An 18,658-nucleotide genomic window follows, 5' to 3' on the forward strand; every position below is an offset into this window, starting at 1 on the left:
TCCCATATTGATTGCATCATCCGTTGACCTGTTTGCCCGGTAGGCAAACTGCAGGGGGTCCAGCAGGGGGTCTGTGATGTCCTTCAGGTGTGACAACACCAGTCTCTCAAAGGACTTCATGACTACAGATGTGAGGGCTACAGGCCTGTAGTCATTCAGTCCTGTGATGGTGGTTTTCTTGGGAACCGGGATTATTGTGGAGCATTTGAAGCATGAGGGGACTTCACACAGCTCCAGGGATCTATTGAAGATCTGGGTGAAGATGGGGGCCAGCTGATCAGCACAGACCTTCAGACAGGAGGGTGACACACCGTCTGAGCCGGGTGCCTTCCTGATCTTCTGTCTGCAGAAAAGCTGACAAACATCCTCTTCACAGATCTTGAGTGCTGGTGTGGGGTCAGAGGCGAGAGGAGGCAGAACAGCAGGGGGTGTAAATCGGTCTTTAATGTCTGAGGGGGGGAGAGGTGTGAATGTGTCAAATCTGCAGTAGAACACGTTCAACTCGTCAGCCAGTTGATGGTTCATTGCTGTGTTGGGGGATGGTGTCCTGTAGCTGGTGATATTCTTCAGGCCTATCCACACTGACGTCGGATCGTTGCCTGAAAGGCTGTTTTTGATCCTTTCAGCGTAGCTCCTCTAATGCCGCTTTTCCACTACAAACGCGGCTGAGCCGTGCCGTGCCGAGTCGAGCTGAGTCGGGCTGAGCGGGGCTGTTGGAGTTGCATTTCGACTACAACCGCGCTGAACCGTGCTGGCTGGAAGTGGGTGGACACATTGGGTGGAGTTAGCGAAAGTGGGTGGACGTCACGTGATGTCGTTAAGCAGCGCAAACAATGACATCAGTGACAGTGGCGGAACAAGTCAGAGCCGGGCCGGGGGCGGGGCAAATGACCGGGCACTTTATTAAAGCTTATCATAACATCGTTTTAGGCTACAAAATGTCCGCAACTGCGGTGTTTACCAATTTCAACACTACCGGGTGCAACTATGTTATTTAGTACATCAAGTCCTTCAAACGAACATGTAACTCAGAAACAAAAAACATTAGGATACTGTACATGGCTCATAATAAAACATCAATAGCCTATACTGCGCACATTATTTGAAGGGCATACGAATGAGCGCTCAGAGGTTGCAACGGTGACAGGAAGAGTCAGAAATAAAAGGAGGGCGGTGCAAACCTCACTGAATGCACTGTGTTTACCAATTTCAACACTACGGGGTGCAACTATGTTATTTTGTACATTAAGTCCTTCAAACGAACATGTAACTCAGAAACAAAAAAACATTAGGCGACATACTGTACATGGCTTATAATAAAACATCAATAGCCTACTGCGCGCATTATTTGAAGGGCATACGGCGAGCCTTGCGCTCCGCGAACTCGTCCACGATGCTCTGTATGTCACTGATTCAGTGAGCTTTTAAGCGGTAGTCTCACGACCCGGATAGTAAACAATAAACATGGATGACATGGAGTCGTTAGTTTTGCTGGTCTTGGTGCTGTGGCTTGTTGTCACCGACAACGCGGACAGATACTGGCAAGAGCGTATAGATGAGGCGAGGCGCATAAGGCTTCAGAAATTCTCGTAATTCGTAATTCTTCTCCTTCCGGGTTTGCGGTGTTTACAGATCCCAGCGCGCTCGCGGGGCGTGTGTGGGCATGTCAGGACACTCCTCCTCACCAATCAGTGCACAGGGGAGTGTCTGCTCACGCCCCCAACCTCAGTCAGCACGGTTTGGCTCGCTTCAGCCCCACTCCAAAACGGTGCGAGTTTTAGGGGCTAAGCAGGGCTGAAACGAGCTGAGTCGTGCCGGTTTTTGGTAGTCGAAACGCGAGCCGTGTCGGGCTGAAGCGAGCTGAAGTGAGCTGAAAAAGGGTAGTGGAAAAGGGCCATTAGCTGCTTTCACCTCTTTCGTCAGTGTGTTTCTGACCTGTTTGTACAGGACTCTGTCCCCACTTCTGTAGGCCTTCTCCTTGGCCTGGCGAAGCTGCCTGAGTTTTGCAGTGAACCAGGGTTTGTTGTTGTTGTATGTGCGGAAGGTCTTGGTGGGCACACACATATCCTCACAAAGACTGATGTAAGATGTCACGGTATCAGTCAGTTCATGCAGGTGTGAAGCTGCAGCCTCAAAAACACTCCAAATCAGTGCAGTCAAAGCAGGCTTGTAGTTCCACTTTGGCCTCATGGGACCATCTCCTCACCGTCTTTACCACAGGCTTAGCAGATTTCAGCTATCCACCTGTATGTGATTGACACACTTTCAATATACACAAAAGAATCAATGAAAGCCTACAAGTCTCTTGATGCATACAAGTAAGTGTTAATTATTCAGTTATTTTATTGAAATACTCATTTATCTCATCTCATCATCTCTAGCCGCTTTATCCTGTCCTACAGGGTCGCAGGCAAGCTGGAGCCTATCCCAGCTGACTATGGGCGAAAGGCGGGGTACACCTTGGACAAGTCGCCAGGTCATCACAGGGCTGACACATAGACACAGACAACCATTCACACCCACATTTTATTTTATTATTATTTTTTTTCATAGGCGTACATAGCCTGTATTTTCCATTCATTTTTTATTATGTTCCAAATAGACACTAAACAACAACAACAAAAAAATCCAGTAATCATGAATGATACACCCTCATTGTGTAAGCACGTCTTCAACTACAAAGCCGACGCGGAAACCTGGGTTCGTCATTAAAAAGGCATTCGTCGACTATTTGAGAGATGTTAAGCGCTCTTGCTCACTCATTCTCAATTGATAAAATGGCCAATCCACAGAGTCTTTCTTGACCCATTGCACTCCTGAGAATTTTTTATCAATTTTAATTTGGAGAAAGAGCGCTCTGCTGTCACAACTGAGACTGGGAGAGTGAGAACTTTGCAGTAACTTTGAGATGGCATTAGTGCACTCCAAAATCTTTGTCTGAAGGCTGATTAAAAATATGAACTGAAATTTAGTAATGGCCTTTTTAAGTGCATCTGCCTCATCTTGTTCATTCGTTTTCTCGCTTGTAAGTGAGAGCTTTAATGACGTCTCCATATCTGTACTTTAACGCAAGAAGCGCATCGTAGTGGGAGGTCCAGTGGGTTGGGCAGAGGCGTTTCAAGGTTATGTCCCTGCTCTCTGGGCTCAATAAGTCACCAAGTAATGCCATCTCTTAACAGTGTTGGCAATGACATCATAAAACTGTCTAATCTCTGGGATAGTTTTGACAGAATCATTCAGTACCAAATTCAGACAATGAGCCGCACAGTGCACGCACAAAGCAAGGGGCTCCCGCTCCGTTATTTTCGCTTGAACACCAGAATAAATTCCGCTCATGTTCGCTGCGCCGTCATAACCCTGTCCACGGCATCTGGAGAGAGCTAAGCCATTCCCTTCAATGCAGCTAATAATTTGGCCCTCCAGTTCAGAAGCGGATGCGTTCACAGTTACAGTATCTCGAATCCAAGAAAAGCCTCAACTATCCTGATTTCACAGGGTTTTTTTATTTATTTATTTTTTTTAACCATGATAAGAATGTGTAGCAAAAATAAGAGCTCTATGGGGGCGTTGTGGCTCAGGTGGATAAGGTGCCATACCCTAAATTCGGGGACCTGGGTTTGATTCCGGCCTGAGGTCATTTCCCGATCCCTCCCCGTCTCTCTCTCCTGCTCATTTCCTGTCCCTATACTGTCCTATCCAATAATAAAGGTGAAAAAAGCCCCCCCAAAAAATGAGATCTATAGGTCACAGTGTTTCCCACAGAAATTTTGGAGACTGTGGTGTGTGTCCAGTTGAATTGCAGGGGTGCGCGGGGGGTTGTTTAGCGTGTGGCGCGCGTGTCTGGTTGAATTGCAGGGGTGTGCGGTGGTTGTTTAGCCTACTAATACTACTAAACTAAGACTAACAAAGAACAAATTCGTTGGTATTGGTTATGCACCTTGTATTTTATTTTAGCATGCTGCTACACAGGGCAGTCCTACAAGAAGAACATATTACAGATAGCAACCAAACCAAACCAAAAATCCTACAATACTTCACACCCTGAACTCCTACAAAAAGTCCTACAAAACAAGGACTTCTAGCTCTGCTGTATGTCAAAAGTGACCCTGACAAATGCCCGCCCTATTTACAAAGACCACACCCTGCACTTGTGCATTTGATTTTTCTTGGCTTTGAGAAAAAAAAAAAAAGAGTTCGAGTGCCCTTTCATAATTTATATCTTCTGGTTGTGGCCCGTTAATGGAAATCCTCAAGCAGGTGGCCAGGTGCGCTCCTTGCAGTCTGTTCCGAAGGTCTGTTTTGACCTAAAATGGCAAACAACTTGTTCCTACAATGAGTCATGTGATTGTAGAGCTCACTCTGAAATATTTAATTAAGTGAAAGTGAGATTGAACTTAGGTGGGATTTGAGCATAAAAACAATGGGTAAATGTAAATTCACATCACTGGTTTGCCTGCAGATGTCCTTACCCTGTTCAATGTGGAAAAGTCTCTTTCACAATTCACGCTCGACACCGGCACAACAAGGGCAATCGCTGCTAAGTGGCTGAGTAATGCGTATATCTGCCGCCATTCATCGCACTCACTTGCTAGGAGTGTTATACCAATTTGACATCCTGACAAAGACAGCAAGCAGTTGATGTTAGGCCTACCTCAGTCACTACCTCTTCATCCTGAGATGAATTTCGATCCCTCTTTTTGAAATAATTCAAAATGCTCATGATCTGAATTAACAACAAAACAAATTTAGCATCAGTTTAATAAGGATCAGAGATTTTCTGTTACAGCTGTAGCGTCTACAATAAGGCTGACATCGTCACCTGACATTCAACGCATTGCATTAAGGCCTACGTTAGTGGAGAAACACTCTTCATCAGTAAATTTGAAAATGATCAAATTCGAGTCAAGAAGTTAATTTAATTAAGTAGGTAACTAACATTACATTCCCTTAATTATGTGGCCTAATAGCTTCACCTTTAGAAGGTAGCCTGTTAGAAAAGGCTAAAAATAATTTGACGTCTTCCGTCTCACCAGTAACAAATCGTGTTAAGGCTACTAGCACTAATTCTCAAAAGTGGCATCGAAGTTCGCTCTCTGTTAGAATAGACTGCTTTTCCCTTTTAACATGTACATGCAGACCTAGATTAGTTTATCACTGCTGTCACTTCATGTCTCCATCACTTGGATAGACTGCGCACATACATTGTCAAGTGGGAAGCACTTCGCTGGTGAATTTGGAAACGACCTGATCCTGGTAGGATGATAAAGTTAATTTGAAGAATTAGATAACTACGTAGGGCTAACTAATATTGCCTCAAAATAGCCTTCTGTTGCCTTACAGAAAAGGTAGGTTTGCCAGTACGAAATGGACAAACTAATTTTACTGAAACAATACACTTAACGTCATCCATCAATCAGTCCCCCCAGGATTTCACGGGCCTTTTTTGTGATTGTTGCGGGCTAAAATGTCTGATGTTGCAGGGGGTTTTCCAAAAAAATTGCGATGAAAGTTGTGGTGTTTTTTAGGTTTTTGTTGCGATTACATTGCCGGTGGAAGTGAAAGTTGCGAGAAATTGCTGTGATTTTCTCTTTTTGTGATTAAAATTGAGTGATATGTTAAATATTAAGTTATTACTGAAAAACTATTGATTAAAAAAACAAAAACACTGAGAAATGGTGCTATAAACAACTTTACCAGGACTACAAAAATGCAGAAAAATAGGCTTTACTTATCCAAATGCACCTGTTGGTTCAAAAGTTAAAGTGTATAGAACCTCACAGCCCAACATGAAGTTACCTTAAAATATAATATAAATGCCTCAGCTTTCATGTAAGAAAAAAAAACTATTAATACTAGTACTGTGTGCAGGCAGTCTCTCCTGAAGACTAAATTAAACAATAATTATAAACTAACAAAATAAATGGCTCAGGCTTCATAGAAGAAAAAACAATTTGAACAGAATCTCACAGTATGATGCTGAAGCTGCCTAAACAATGGAAAATAAAATACCATTTTGGCAAAAACGTTGGCATCCATTAATTTCTTGTATTAAGTAAAAAAAAATAATATAAAGTGCACACAGTCCTTCACTGTAAACATAACACTTTCAGTAACAGAATTTAAGCCTACATAAACACTGACTCACACATGCAGTGTTGCCAGATACTGCTGACGTTTTCCAGCCCAAAACATGTTCAAAACCCGCCAAAATGCACTTAAAACTGCCCAATTGGGCGGGAAACCGCCCAATCTGGCAACACTGTGCACATGCTGCTTCTCTTGAACGTATACACGGAAGTAAGGCGGAAGGTAGTTTGTCAACATCACCTCAAGACGACGCCAACGATTGGCCAAATTTGCGGGAAAGTTGCGGTGATTGGATATAATTGCAACACCGCCCTGAATTTGCGGGGATTGGTTGAATTTGCGTTGAAGTTGCAAATCGCAACATCGCGAAATCCTGGAGGGTCTGATCAATGCGCTCTCCATACGCCTATAAAGCACAATAGCGTAGCCTAAATGTCACCTTCTCAATCGTGTCAAAGGCTACATAAAGTTGTATAAACTAACCTTAACATGTAGATGCAGGCAGGATGTAGCTTATCAGAGTTGTCTCCTCACGCTGTCTCAGATAGGCAATGCACGCAATGTCAGGCCGGGTGCGTCAGTGTCGCCGTGCATGCGGGTGGGCACAGACTGAGACTATGGCGGCCCAAATTAGACTATGGCGGGCCGCCATAGTCTCGTCAATGTGTGGGAAACACTGAGGTCAACTAGTCTGTAATCATGGGAAAACTTGTAGGTTTCAAGGAATTTCCAATGAAATTGCGTAAGGCACATTTATTGGGAGGGCCTGAATGTCAAAGGGTGGGGCCCTGTACGGCTAGGGGGAGGCCCCAAGGCCCAGGGGCAATGGCTCTGCCCACCCCCTTTAGCTCCGCCCTTGCTCCGAGGTCTTTTACTGCTGCACGTGAAGAAACAGAAAGGCCATCCAGAGTTTCTGTGTAATCAGAAAACTTACTTCTAGTTGCATGTAGTCCTAGTACAAGTACTTCAGTCTTGTCAGAGTTAAGCAGAAGGAAATTAATAAGCATCCAGTGTCTAATGTCCTTTACACATTCCTCAATTCTGTTAATCTGGTGTCTCTCATCAGGTTTTGCAGAAACATGCAACTGTGTGTCATCAGCATAACAGTGGAAACTAATACAATGTTTACGAATAATATCACTCAGAGGTAACATATATAAAGAAAAAAGCAGTGGACCCAAGACAGAACCTTGTGGAACACCAAACTTTACCTCAGTATGTCTGGAAGAATCACCATTTACAACCCCGATTCCAAAAAAGTTGGGACAAAGTACAAATTGTAAATAAAAACGGAATGCAATAATTTAGAAATCTCAAAAACTGATATTGTATTCACAATAGAACGTAGACAACATATCAAATGTCGAAAGTGAGACATTTTGAAATTTCATGCCAAATATTGGCTCATTTGAAATTTCATGACAGCAACACGTCTCAAAAAAGTTGGAACAGGGGCAATAAGAGGCTGGAAAAGCTAAAGGTACATAAAAGGAACAGCTGGAGGACCAAATTGCAACTCATTAGGTCAATTGGCAATAGGTCATTAACATGACTGGGCATAAAAAGAGCATCTTGGAGTGGCAGCGGCTCTCAGAAGTAAAGATGGGAAGAGGATCACCAATCCCCCTAATTCTGCGCCGACAAATAGTGGAGCAATATCAGAAAGGAGTTCGACAGTGTAAAATTGCAAAGAGTTTGAACATATCATCATCTACAGTGCATAATATCATCAAAAGATTCAGAGAATCTGGAAGAATCTCTGTGCACGTAAGGGTCAAGGCCGGAAAACCATACTGGGTGCCCGTGATCTTCGGGCCCTTAGACGGCACTGCATCACATACAGGCATGCTTCTGTATTGGAAATCACAAAATGGGCTCAGGAATATTTCCAGAGAACATTATCCGTGAACACAATTCACCGTGCCATCCGCCGTTGCCAGCTAAAACTCTATAGTTCAAAGAAGAAGCCGTATCTAAACATGGTCCAGAAGCGCGGACATCTTCTCTGGGCCAAGGCTCATTTAAAATGGACTGTGGCAAAGTGGAAAACTGTTCTGTGGTCAGACAAATCAAAATTTGAAGTTCTTTATGGAAATCAGGGACGCCGTGTCATTCGGAGTAAAGAGGAGAAGGACGACCCAAGTTGTTATCAGCGCTCAGTTCAGAAGCCTGCATCTCTGATGGTAATGGGGTTGCATTAGTGCGTGTGGCATGGGCAGCTTACACATCTGGAAAGACACCATCAATGCTGAAAGGTATATCCAGGTTCTAGAGCAACATATGCTCCCATCCAGACGACGTCTCTTTCAGGGAAGACCTTGCATTTTCCAACATGACAATGCCAAACCACATACGGTACTGCGTCAATTACAGCATCATGGTACTGCGTAGAAGAAGGGTCCGGGCCTGCAGTCCAGATCTTTCACCCATTTGGCGCATCATAAAACAGAAGATACGACAAAAAAGACCTAAGACAGTTGAGCAACTAGAATACTACATTAGACAAGAATGGGTAAACATTCCTATCCCTAAACTTGAGCAACTTGTCTCCTCAGTCCCCAGATGTTTACAGACTGTTGTAAAGTGAAAAGGGGATGTCTCACAGCAGGGGCGATTTCTCAGAGACAACAAGGGAAGCCGAGCTTCCCCTAAAATTCTCTCCCCAAACTGCGGCGTCTACGACGTTGAATTCTCATTAAAACAATAACTTGCATAACATAATATATGCCCAAGATTGTATTTATGTTCATAACTATCCTGTAACTTATTTGATTGATGTCTGACGAACTTGCAGTTCGCTACGAGAATCACTTTTGCTGCCAGGCTGTAACCTTTCTTATTTCAATGGGCTCTATGGACTGGCAGCAGTGTTGCCAGATTGGGCGGTTTTAAGTGCATTTTGGCGGGTTTTGAATATTTTTGGGATGGAAAACGTCAGCAGTATCTGGCAACACTGACTGGCAGCCGGGTATCCGTTGCACTCTATGAGACGGCTCTGAACAGCCAATTTCGGCTAGTTGTTATTGGTTAAAATCAACAAAATCGTCACTTCCAGGGAAGCCGGGCTTCTCTGGGACTAAACGAGACAGTGGGAGGGACAAGAAGCCGGGCTGATGAAGGATTATTGGAGGTAGTGTTTGAAAGACATGAGGAGGGCGGTACTTCGGCGAGGAACACGGAAGCATGATCAGTCAGTCCCTAGCGGATGTCGAGAAAGTGTAGTTGTGTGCCAAAGTGCTGTCCGAATTTCTTTTCATATAAACGTTTCTTCTCATTGATGTCTCTGTACATTACTCTGTAAATAAATGTAAATATTACTCGTTGTGCTCCGTTAACTTTCATCCATTCTATCAGTTTGATCATTCGTGAATTCACTCGTTTATTTCATTTGTAGTTCAATCTGGTTGTAGGCTAGCTTGAGCCTTATTGGGATCTGCAGTGCTAGCTGCTAACAGAAATTGGTGAAGTCTCTGGAAAGCACAACCAGCTGGTATGACAGGGTCACAGACCATTTTCTGGAAAAGGAGCGGAGGGCAGAATGTGTGTATAAATAGTGTTCATGTTTATGAATCTGAAGTGTGTATATTGTTCAGTAATGTTAAGAGAATGGTGGGCTCTGTGTTATAGGTTATACCTGGGTATAATATTCAAGGTTCTGTGTGTTGCATAGCCTACCTGGTTATGAATTTCCAGACTGCATTGCAGAAGATGTTCAAGGATGTGTTGCACAGCTGGGTGTTGTGTTAAAGACTCTGTGTTGCTTATCAGGGTATGATGTTCAAGGCTCTTCGTTGAATAGCCAGTGATTTTTGGATGTTTGATATTTTTGATTAAGGATATGAGGCACGAGCCTGGCAAGCCAGACTATAACATGAAATGTACAAGCAAAAATACTTTCTGCCACTAGGTAGGGTTGTCTAGTTCACTATGCTAATGGGGCACACCTTTCTATGCTTTGATATCCGGCCTACAGGTTTTACGATGAATGCGCAAAATGGGCTTACCCTGTTTTAAAAACCAGCAGTCGCCACTGTCTCACAGTGGTAAACATGGCCTTGTCCCAACTTTTTTGAGATGTGTTGTCATGAAATTTAAAATCACATAATTTTTCTCTTTAAATGATACATTTTCTCAGTTGAAACATTTGTTATGTCATCTATGTTCTATTCTGAATAAAATATGGAATTTTGAAACTTCCACATCATTGCATTCCGTTTTTATTTACAATTTGTACTTTGTCCCAACTTTTTTGGAATCAGGGTTGTACGTCAACATCCTGATAGCGATCAGTTAAATAAGACCTGAGCCAGGAGAGGGCCGTTCCCTTAACTCCCACAACATTTTCTAGTCTATCCAGAAGAATGGAATGATCAATGGTATCAAATGCTGCACTAAGGTCAAGCAACACAAGCAGCGAGACACAGCCCTGATCAGACGCCAACAGTAGGTCATTTACTACTTTAACCAGAGCTGTTTCTGTGCTATGATGAGGTCTAAATCCTGACTGATACATTTCATGGATGTTATTCCTATGTAAATATGAGCATAACTGCTGTGCCACAGCTTTTTCAAGGATCTTGGAGATAAAGGGGAGGTTTGAGATTGGCCGATAATTGGGCAGCTGACAGGGACCAAGGTCAGGTTTTTTAATCAGGGGTTTGATAACTGCTAGTTTAAAGGATTTGGGTACATAGCCAATCCTAAGAGAAGAATTGATTATTTTTAGAAGCGGTTCAATTACTTCAGGTATTATCTGTTTGAATAGACGTTGAATAGATCTAGTACACAAGTTGAGGCTTTTGATGCCGAGATTAATGAAAGTAATTCAGTTTCTCTAAGGGGAGTAAAACATTCTAATTGCTGATCTGATACAGTTATATTGTTAACTACAGGGTCACTTACATTGTCTGACCTTAAATTAGTAGTTTGAATTTTTTGTCGGATATTCTCAATTTTGTCATTAAAAAAATTCATGAAGTCGTTGCTACTGCATACTACAGGTGTGCATGTGTCTATAGTGGACTTATTCCTGGTTAATTTTGCTACAGTATTAAATAGGAATCTAGGATTATTTTTGTTATCTTCTGTTACGGAGGAGAGATATGTTGATCTAGCAGCACTAAGAGCTTTTCTATACTTCAGGAAGCTCTCCTTCCACGCTAATTTGAACACTACCAATTTTGTTTGATGCCATTTACGTTCCAATTTTCGAGTGGTCTGTTTTAAAGTGCGAGTGTCATCATTATACCAGGGTGCTAATTTTTTGTCTCTGACCATTTTCCATTTAAGAGGAGCTACATTATCTAAAGTATGGCGGAACGTTGACTCTAAGCATTCAGTTGCCTGATCAAGTTCTGCAGGGGCTGACAGTGACCCAATCAAAGTTGATAACTCTGGAAGATCGTTTATAAAGCTCTGTGCAGTAGTTGACGTGAATGTACATTTAATACAGTAGCGTGATGAGGTGCATATATTATTACTCAGGCATAGTTTGAATGAGATAAGATAATGATCTGAGATAACTTCAGACTGTGGAAGTTTGACTATATTTTCTACGTTTAACCCGAGTGTTAGTATTAGATCGAGGGTGTGACCACCATTATGGGTCGGTCCTATGACATTCTGATTAATCCCTACTGAATCTAAAATGGACACAAACGCTGTTTTCAAAGGGTCTTCTGGGTTATCGAAGTGAATATTAAAATCTCTTACAACTAAAGCTTTGTCGAAGGAAATAACCAGGTCTGAGATAAAATCTGCAAATTCAGAAAGAAACTCAGAATATGTCCCCGGGGGCCTGTAAATAATAAGTAACGGAATTAACTGGGTAGACCTATTTTTCAGGGTGGCACGGTGGTGTAGTGGTTAGCGCTGTCGCCTCACAGCAAGAAGGTACAGGTTCAAGCCCCGTGGCCGGCGAGGGCCTTTCTGTGTGGAGTTTGCATGTTCTCCCCGTGTCCACATGGGTTTCCTCCGGGTGCTCCGGTTTCCCCCAAAGACATGCAGGTTAGATTAACTGGTGACTCTAAATTGACCGTGAGTGTGAATGGTTGTCTATGTGTCAGCTAGGGATGTAATGATTCGAATCATGATCCGTGGTTGCCGATACGATTCAAGGACGGTTTTGGTTCATTTAGAACGATACGATCCGAAACGATTCAGTGACTTGAAAGAGATTCAGTAACTTTTTAGCCAAAAATGAAACCAGTGTGACTGAAATAAATACGTGGATACTGGACAGTGCAGGTGAAGTTTTCTAGATTCCTGTTGTTTCTTGGAAGGGAATCAGGTATAATTATGGATATAAACAAACAAGCAAACAACAATTATTGGCAAATGCACTGACATTTTATTTGAATTAAGTGCAACCAACACTTTAGGTTGAAAAAATAATGATAATAATAATACTTCTAAAACTTTTTGTTTTTCCAACACAAAAGTATTACAATATTATCATATATATATATATATATATATATATATATATATATATATATATATATATATATATATAAAATAAAGTGCAACCAATTTTTTTAGGTTGAATTAATAACAGTAGGTTTACCTGTTGTTTTTTTTTAACATAGAAATAATAAATACAATTTTAAAATAAAACAAAGTGCAACCAACATTTTTTTTAACACAGAAATAATACAAATACAACATCAAAAATAGTGCTGCTACTACTAAACAAACAGCAGTACACTAATTTTTAACAAAAGAAGAGGTGTTACCAACAACTCTTAAATGAATCTACAGATTTTTTTTCAAAAAGATTAACTGATCAACATGACCTGGCCGCAGAACACTCCTCTGCGCATTCACGATGTCGCCAGCAGTACTAAAAACTCGCTGTGCTGGCACACTGGTGCCTGGAATACGCAGGTACCGTTTAGCAAGGGTTGAAAGTAGAGGTAGCTCTTTCTCCTGAGATCTCCACCACTTCATGGCATTTTCAGTCAAAGGCAACGCATCTTTTGCTCGGTACCTTATCACCTCTGCTCTGGCTGTCTCGCTTGTGGATTTTCTTTCTCTTTGGGTGAAGGAATCGCCAAACAGTGCATCTAAGGCTTTCTTCTTACAAGGAGGTGACTCATTTGGAGCTACAATATAAGAAATGTATTTCAAAATATAGTCATGTTTCTCATATCTCATTAATACAAAACAACAACAATCTTTTGTTGGTATCACATGAAACACACCTGTAGTCTCTTCATTGAATCCTGACAGCTTTGTGCTTGAGCCTCCCTCGTCTTCCTCCTGATTTCCCATTGCTTGCATCTATGGATGTAAGAATGTGTGAACTGTTAACATTTCTGCTCTGTAAGACTGCACACAGGAATTTAGAGGAAGATAAAGAACAGATGAGATTTGAGAGAGGACACATGAAAGAGGAGAAGAAAACAGACCAGAGGAAAGAGGAGGGGAGGAGAGACGAAAGAGGAGAGAAGAGTTACCTGGTGGGACACCAGGCTTTTAGATAGAGGGGCGTCTGGGCGTCTTTTCGACGCCCTGTACTGAAAAAAACAAGAAATTGGACGCCCTACTTTTTAGTACGACGCCCTAAAGACGCCCTAATATTTCCGCCCGTGTTATGTCCGGTAACTTAGCTGAATATGTTAAAAAATCGCCGAGTCTGAGCTTTCCGAGGATCTACAAGCTTTGTTGACACCGCCATTTTGGAAATTTCAGAAGTCTCGCTTTGACAGCTGTCTTTCCCGAAGACGCCCAGGGTTACCATAGCAACAGCACGAGCCCAGAGTACAAAATATAGGCACCCGCCGCAGAGCTACAGAAACACGCGTTTCTATGGCTGCACTAATTTCAAAGTTGTGAGAGCCCTCGTTATAAATAAATGGGTTATTAAATAAATTTGGTGTACAAAGCACTTGTAATATGCGTTCCCAGAGCAGAGGGGGAAAAGATGTATGCCTAGGAGACACTGGCATAAATATCCAGACAATATAGCCGTAGACTATATTGCCGCAGCTAAATGTGGAATGTAGTCTATAGAAAACCGGCCTTACCTGACATGTTATTTATCCCGAATAAATCCTTTTAACAGTAAATAACACATTTTCATGCAGATTTTCCCAACATTACAGGCTACGTAGTGGAGAGTGTGGTAGTCGAGCCGGCGGGTAGTATTTCTAGTAGGCTAAACAATAATCAAATACGACACGTTCTAAAGGATGCTGGGATTCCAAAGAACGCACGTGAAAAGGACGAACACGTGGGATATTTGGTAAGGAAGATAGAAGATAGATTTTTCTGAGTTTTTTGGGCATGACAGGAAGAAAATGAAGAAAAGAGGAAGGCAAACAACGATTTCCAACTTCTTTCAGAAGAGAACTCATGTAAGTTTTTTTTTTTCTTCTGTAACTGTTGATAGGCTTGGAATGTCAAAAAACTATCACAATCCCATAACTAGACAGCCAGGTTTCTTGCATGAATAAATAGGGATGACCGGGGTTGGTTGTCACAAGTTATGGTTGTCACATTCGTCATATCTCAGCCACCATAGGGCGCTGCTCAATTCCACCAAGATAGAAATGTTTAGAATTAGTACTGGGGTCATTCTACCTGAAAAGTTATTGTGTGTTGCATGCATTTCAAAGGTGAGAACAATTTGAAGGTTTTTCATACCTAAATGTAAATTTTTAGTACCTTGGTTTTTACCTTCTAGCTTTGTAATTAATGGGTTTCTATTGAAAAAACGAATACCATTATAATGTTTGAAGACTTAGCCATATTTCCTGTGTGTTTTTTTCTTTGTTATACTAAATCTTTGGACGCTAGCGGCTTTGAAAGCAAAACTGGTCAGCCGGGGTTGGTTGTCACACTGTGTTCGGGGTTGGTTGTCACATGTAATGCAATTGCAATAGGTGCACTACTGACTGAGACAAACACAGCTACAACAAGCTTTATTTATGTAGTATTCTGCGATCAGAAAGCTTTATAGCTAATTTGTCATGCTTAATATGCAACTCCAGCTCAAAAAATCCCAGAAATATACCCATTTTAATAATAATATTCATTAAAAATATACGCAGTTTGCAGTGTATTTTGTTTTGGTGTTCCCAAAGTTGATATTGTATTACCAATCTGTTATACCTACATGTATTTTGAATACATTTTCTTTAACATTTTTACATAAATGTACCCCCGGAACCCCCTAAAACACTCGTGCCAGCGGCGCTCAACGCGCCGCTACACCTCGCCACATACAGTGACACCTGCAAAAAAGTTAGACTCCCTAAAAAAAAAATCCTGCCTAAAAGCCTGTGGGACACTTCTGCCTCAGTAACCAGTTTTGCGTAGGCCTGTTCTCGGTCCTCTTTTTCCAGGTAGGGCAGTTCTTTAAATCGTGGGTCCAACGCTGATGCTGTTTAAAGAACAAGAATATTTCATTCATTGCATTATTAAATTAAGTTGACCTGACATTGCAAGTGATGACCACCTCCTCATACACAGAATATTCAGAAGATTAAACTCTAGTATGTTTTTTGGGAGCAGCTCCGTGTTTACTTGCGAACCGAGCACACGTGTACGGACTTTGGTCGTGAGAGGTTGTGTAAAATGTCTGAAAGCGATAGCGATTTTGAAGTAGAAACTCTCCAAATTGAATATCGAGAGGTGAAAACATATATGTATGAACCTCTGGCCGTTGTGAAGCAATCGGTGAATGTGGCTCACTGGTTTGACCGCGTGGCCTCGGAATCGGACAGCGACTCGGCCGACTCTGATCGCAGTGACCCTGGACCTCAACAAGACTCGCGCTCAAACGATTTATCCTGGTAGTTATGATAAATTCCTACTTTCGTCGTAATACTAAATAAGAGCCCTTTTGAAGAATAATTAAAGCGCCCTCCCTAGTGGATATAGGGAACGATTACCTGACAGTGCGCCGGTAGGCCACATTAACCTGCCATCTGCGGCATTATACTATTTATAGCCGACTCTAAGCGAGGAAATATTCCTTTGTCTCATTTCCACAATGATTGTACAGGATCCCTCAGGATTCTTGACTTGTCAATTGCAAGCAAAAGTAAAAATGTTTACCTCCAATCTTCTCCTTTTTCCTTGAGCCTTGCTGCTCCGTTTCTTCTTTGACTTCTTGATTTTGTTTAACGTGCACAATCCACTCTCTCCGCCTCGTCTCCTCTTCCGGAAAAAAACACCCCTCTGGCTTCATGTGCACAATCCACTCTCTCCGCCTCGTCTCCTCTTTCAGAAAAAGCCAACCCTCTTGCTCCGCCTCTTCTCCTTTTTCGGAAAAAAGCCAACCCTCTCGCTCCGCCTCTTCTCCTTTTTTGGAAAAAGCCAACTCTCTCGCGCCGGCTCGTCTCCTTTTTCGGAAAAAAGCCAACTCTCTCGCTCCGCCTCTTCTCCTCTTTCAGAAAAAGCCAACCCTCTCGCTCTGCCTCTTCTCCTTTTTCAGAAAAAGCCAACCCTCTCACTCCGCCTCTTCTCCTTTTTCGGAAAAAAACAACCCTCTCTCTCCGCCTCTTCTCCTTTTTCGGAAAAAGCCAACCCTCTCACTCCGCCTCTTCTCCTTTTTCGGAAAAAGCCAACTCTCTCGCTCAACCTCTTCTCCTTTTTCAGAAAAAAACAACCCTCTCGCTCTGCCTCGTCTCCTTTTTCGGAAAAAGCCAACCCTGTCGCTCCGCCTCTTCTCCTTTTTCGGAAAAAGCCAACTCTCTCGCTCCACCTCTTTTCCTTTTTCGGAAAAAAGCCAACCCTCTTGCTCCATCTCTTCTCCTTTTTCGGAAAAAGCCAACCCTCTCGCTCCGCCTCTTCTCCTTTTTCGGAAAAAAACAACCCTCTCGCTCCGGCTCGTCTCCTTTTTCAGAAAAAGCCAACCCTCTCACTCTGCCTCTTCTCCTTTTTCGGAAAAAAACAACCCTCTCACTCAACCTCTTCTCCTTTTTCGGAAAAAAACAACCCTCTCGCTCCGCCTCGTCTCCTTTTTCGGAAAAAGCCAACCCTCTCACTCCACCTCTTCTCCTTTTTCGGAAAAAGCCAACTCTCTCGCTCCACATCTTCTCCTTTTTCAGAAAAAAGCCAACCCTCTTGCTCCATCTCTTCTCCTTTTTCGGAAAAAGCCAACCCTCTCGCTCCGCCTCTTCTCCTTTTTCGGAAAAAAACAACCCTCTCGCTCCGGCTCGTCTCCTTTTTCAGAAAAAGCCAACCCTCTCACTCCGCCTCTTCTCCTTTTTCGGAAAAAGCCAACTCTCTCGCTCAACCTCTTCTCCTTTTTCGGAAAAAAACAACCCTCTCGCTCCACCTCGTCTCCTTTTTCGGAAAAAGCCAACCCTCTCGCTCCGCCTCTTCTCCTTTTTCAGAAAAAGCCAACTCTCTCGCTCCACCTCTTCTCCTTTTTCAGAAAAAAAGCCAACCCTCTTGCTCCACCTCTTCTCCTTTTTCGGAAAAAAGCCAACCCTCTCTCTCCGCCTCGTCTCCTTTTTTGGAAAAATCCAACTCTCTCGCTCCGCCTCGTCTCCTTTCTCGGAAAAAGCCAACACTCTCGCTCCGCCTCGTCTCCTTTTTCGGAAAAAGCCAACCCTCTCGCTCCGCCTCGTCTCCATTTTTGGAAAAAGCCAACCCTCTCGCTCAGCCTCTTCTCCTTTTTGTGAAAAAGCCAACTCTCTCGCTCCACCTCTTCTCCTTTTTCGGAAAAAAGCCAACTCTCTTACTCCACCTCTTCTCCTTTTTCGGAAAAAGCCAACCCTCTTGCTCCACCTCTTCTCCTTTTTCGGAAAAAACAACTCTCTCGCTCTGGCTCGTCTCCTTTTTCAGAAAAAGCCAACCCTCTCGCTCCGCCTTGTCTCCATTTTCGGAAAAAGCCAACCCTCTCGCTCAGCCTCTTCTCCTTTTTCGGAAAAAGCCAACCCTCTCGCTCCGCCTCTTCTCCTTTTTCAGAAAAAGCCAACCCTCTCGCTCCACCTCTTCTCCTTTTTCGGAAAAAAGCCAACCCTCTCGCTCCGCCTCTTCTCCTTTTTCGGAAAAAAATAATCCTCTCGCTCCGCCTCTTCTGCTTTTTCAGAAAAAAGCCAACCCTCTCGCTCCGTCTCTTCTCCTTTTTCGGAAAAAAGCCAACCCTCTCGCTCCGCCTCTTCTCCTTTTTCAGAAAAAGCCAACCCTCTTGCTCCGACTCGTGTCCTTTGTCAGAAAAAGCCAACCCTCTCGCTCCGCCTCTTCTCCTTTTTTGGAAAAAGCCAACCCTCTTGCTCCGACTCGTCTCCTTTGTCAGAAAAAGCCAACCCTCTCGCTCCGCCTCTTCTCCTTTTTTCGGAAAAAACCCAACCCTCTCGCTCCGCCTGTTCTCCTTTTTTGGAAAAACCCAACCCTCTCACTCCGCCTCTTCTCCTTTTTCGGAAAAAAGCCAACCCTCTCGCTCCGCCTCTTCTCCTTTTTCGGAAAAAAGCCAACCCTCTCGCTCTGCCTCTTCTCCTTTTTTGGAAAAACCCACCCCTCTCGTTTCGCCTCTTCTCCTTTTTCGGAAAAAAGCCAACCCTCTCGCTCCGCCTCGTCTCCTTTTTCAGAAAAAGCCAACCCTCTCGCTCCACCT

This window comes from Neoarius graeffei, chromosome 15 (assembly GCF_027579695.1).
Source record: "Neoarius graeffei isolate fNeoGra1 chromosome 15, fNeoGra1.pri, whole genome shotgun sequence".
In the NCBI taxonomy this organism is placed as follows: Eukaryota; Metazoa; Chordata; class Actinopteri; order Siluriformes; family Ariidae; genus Neoarius; species Neoarius graeffei.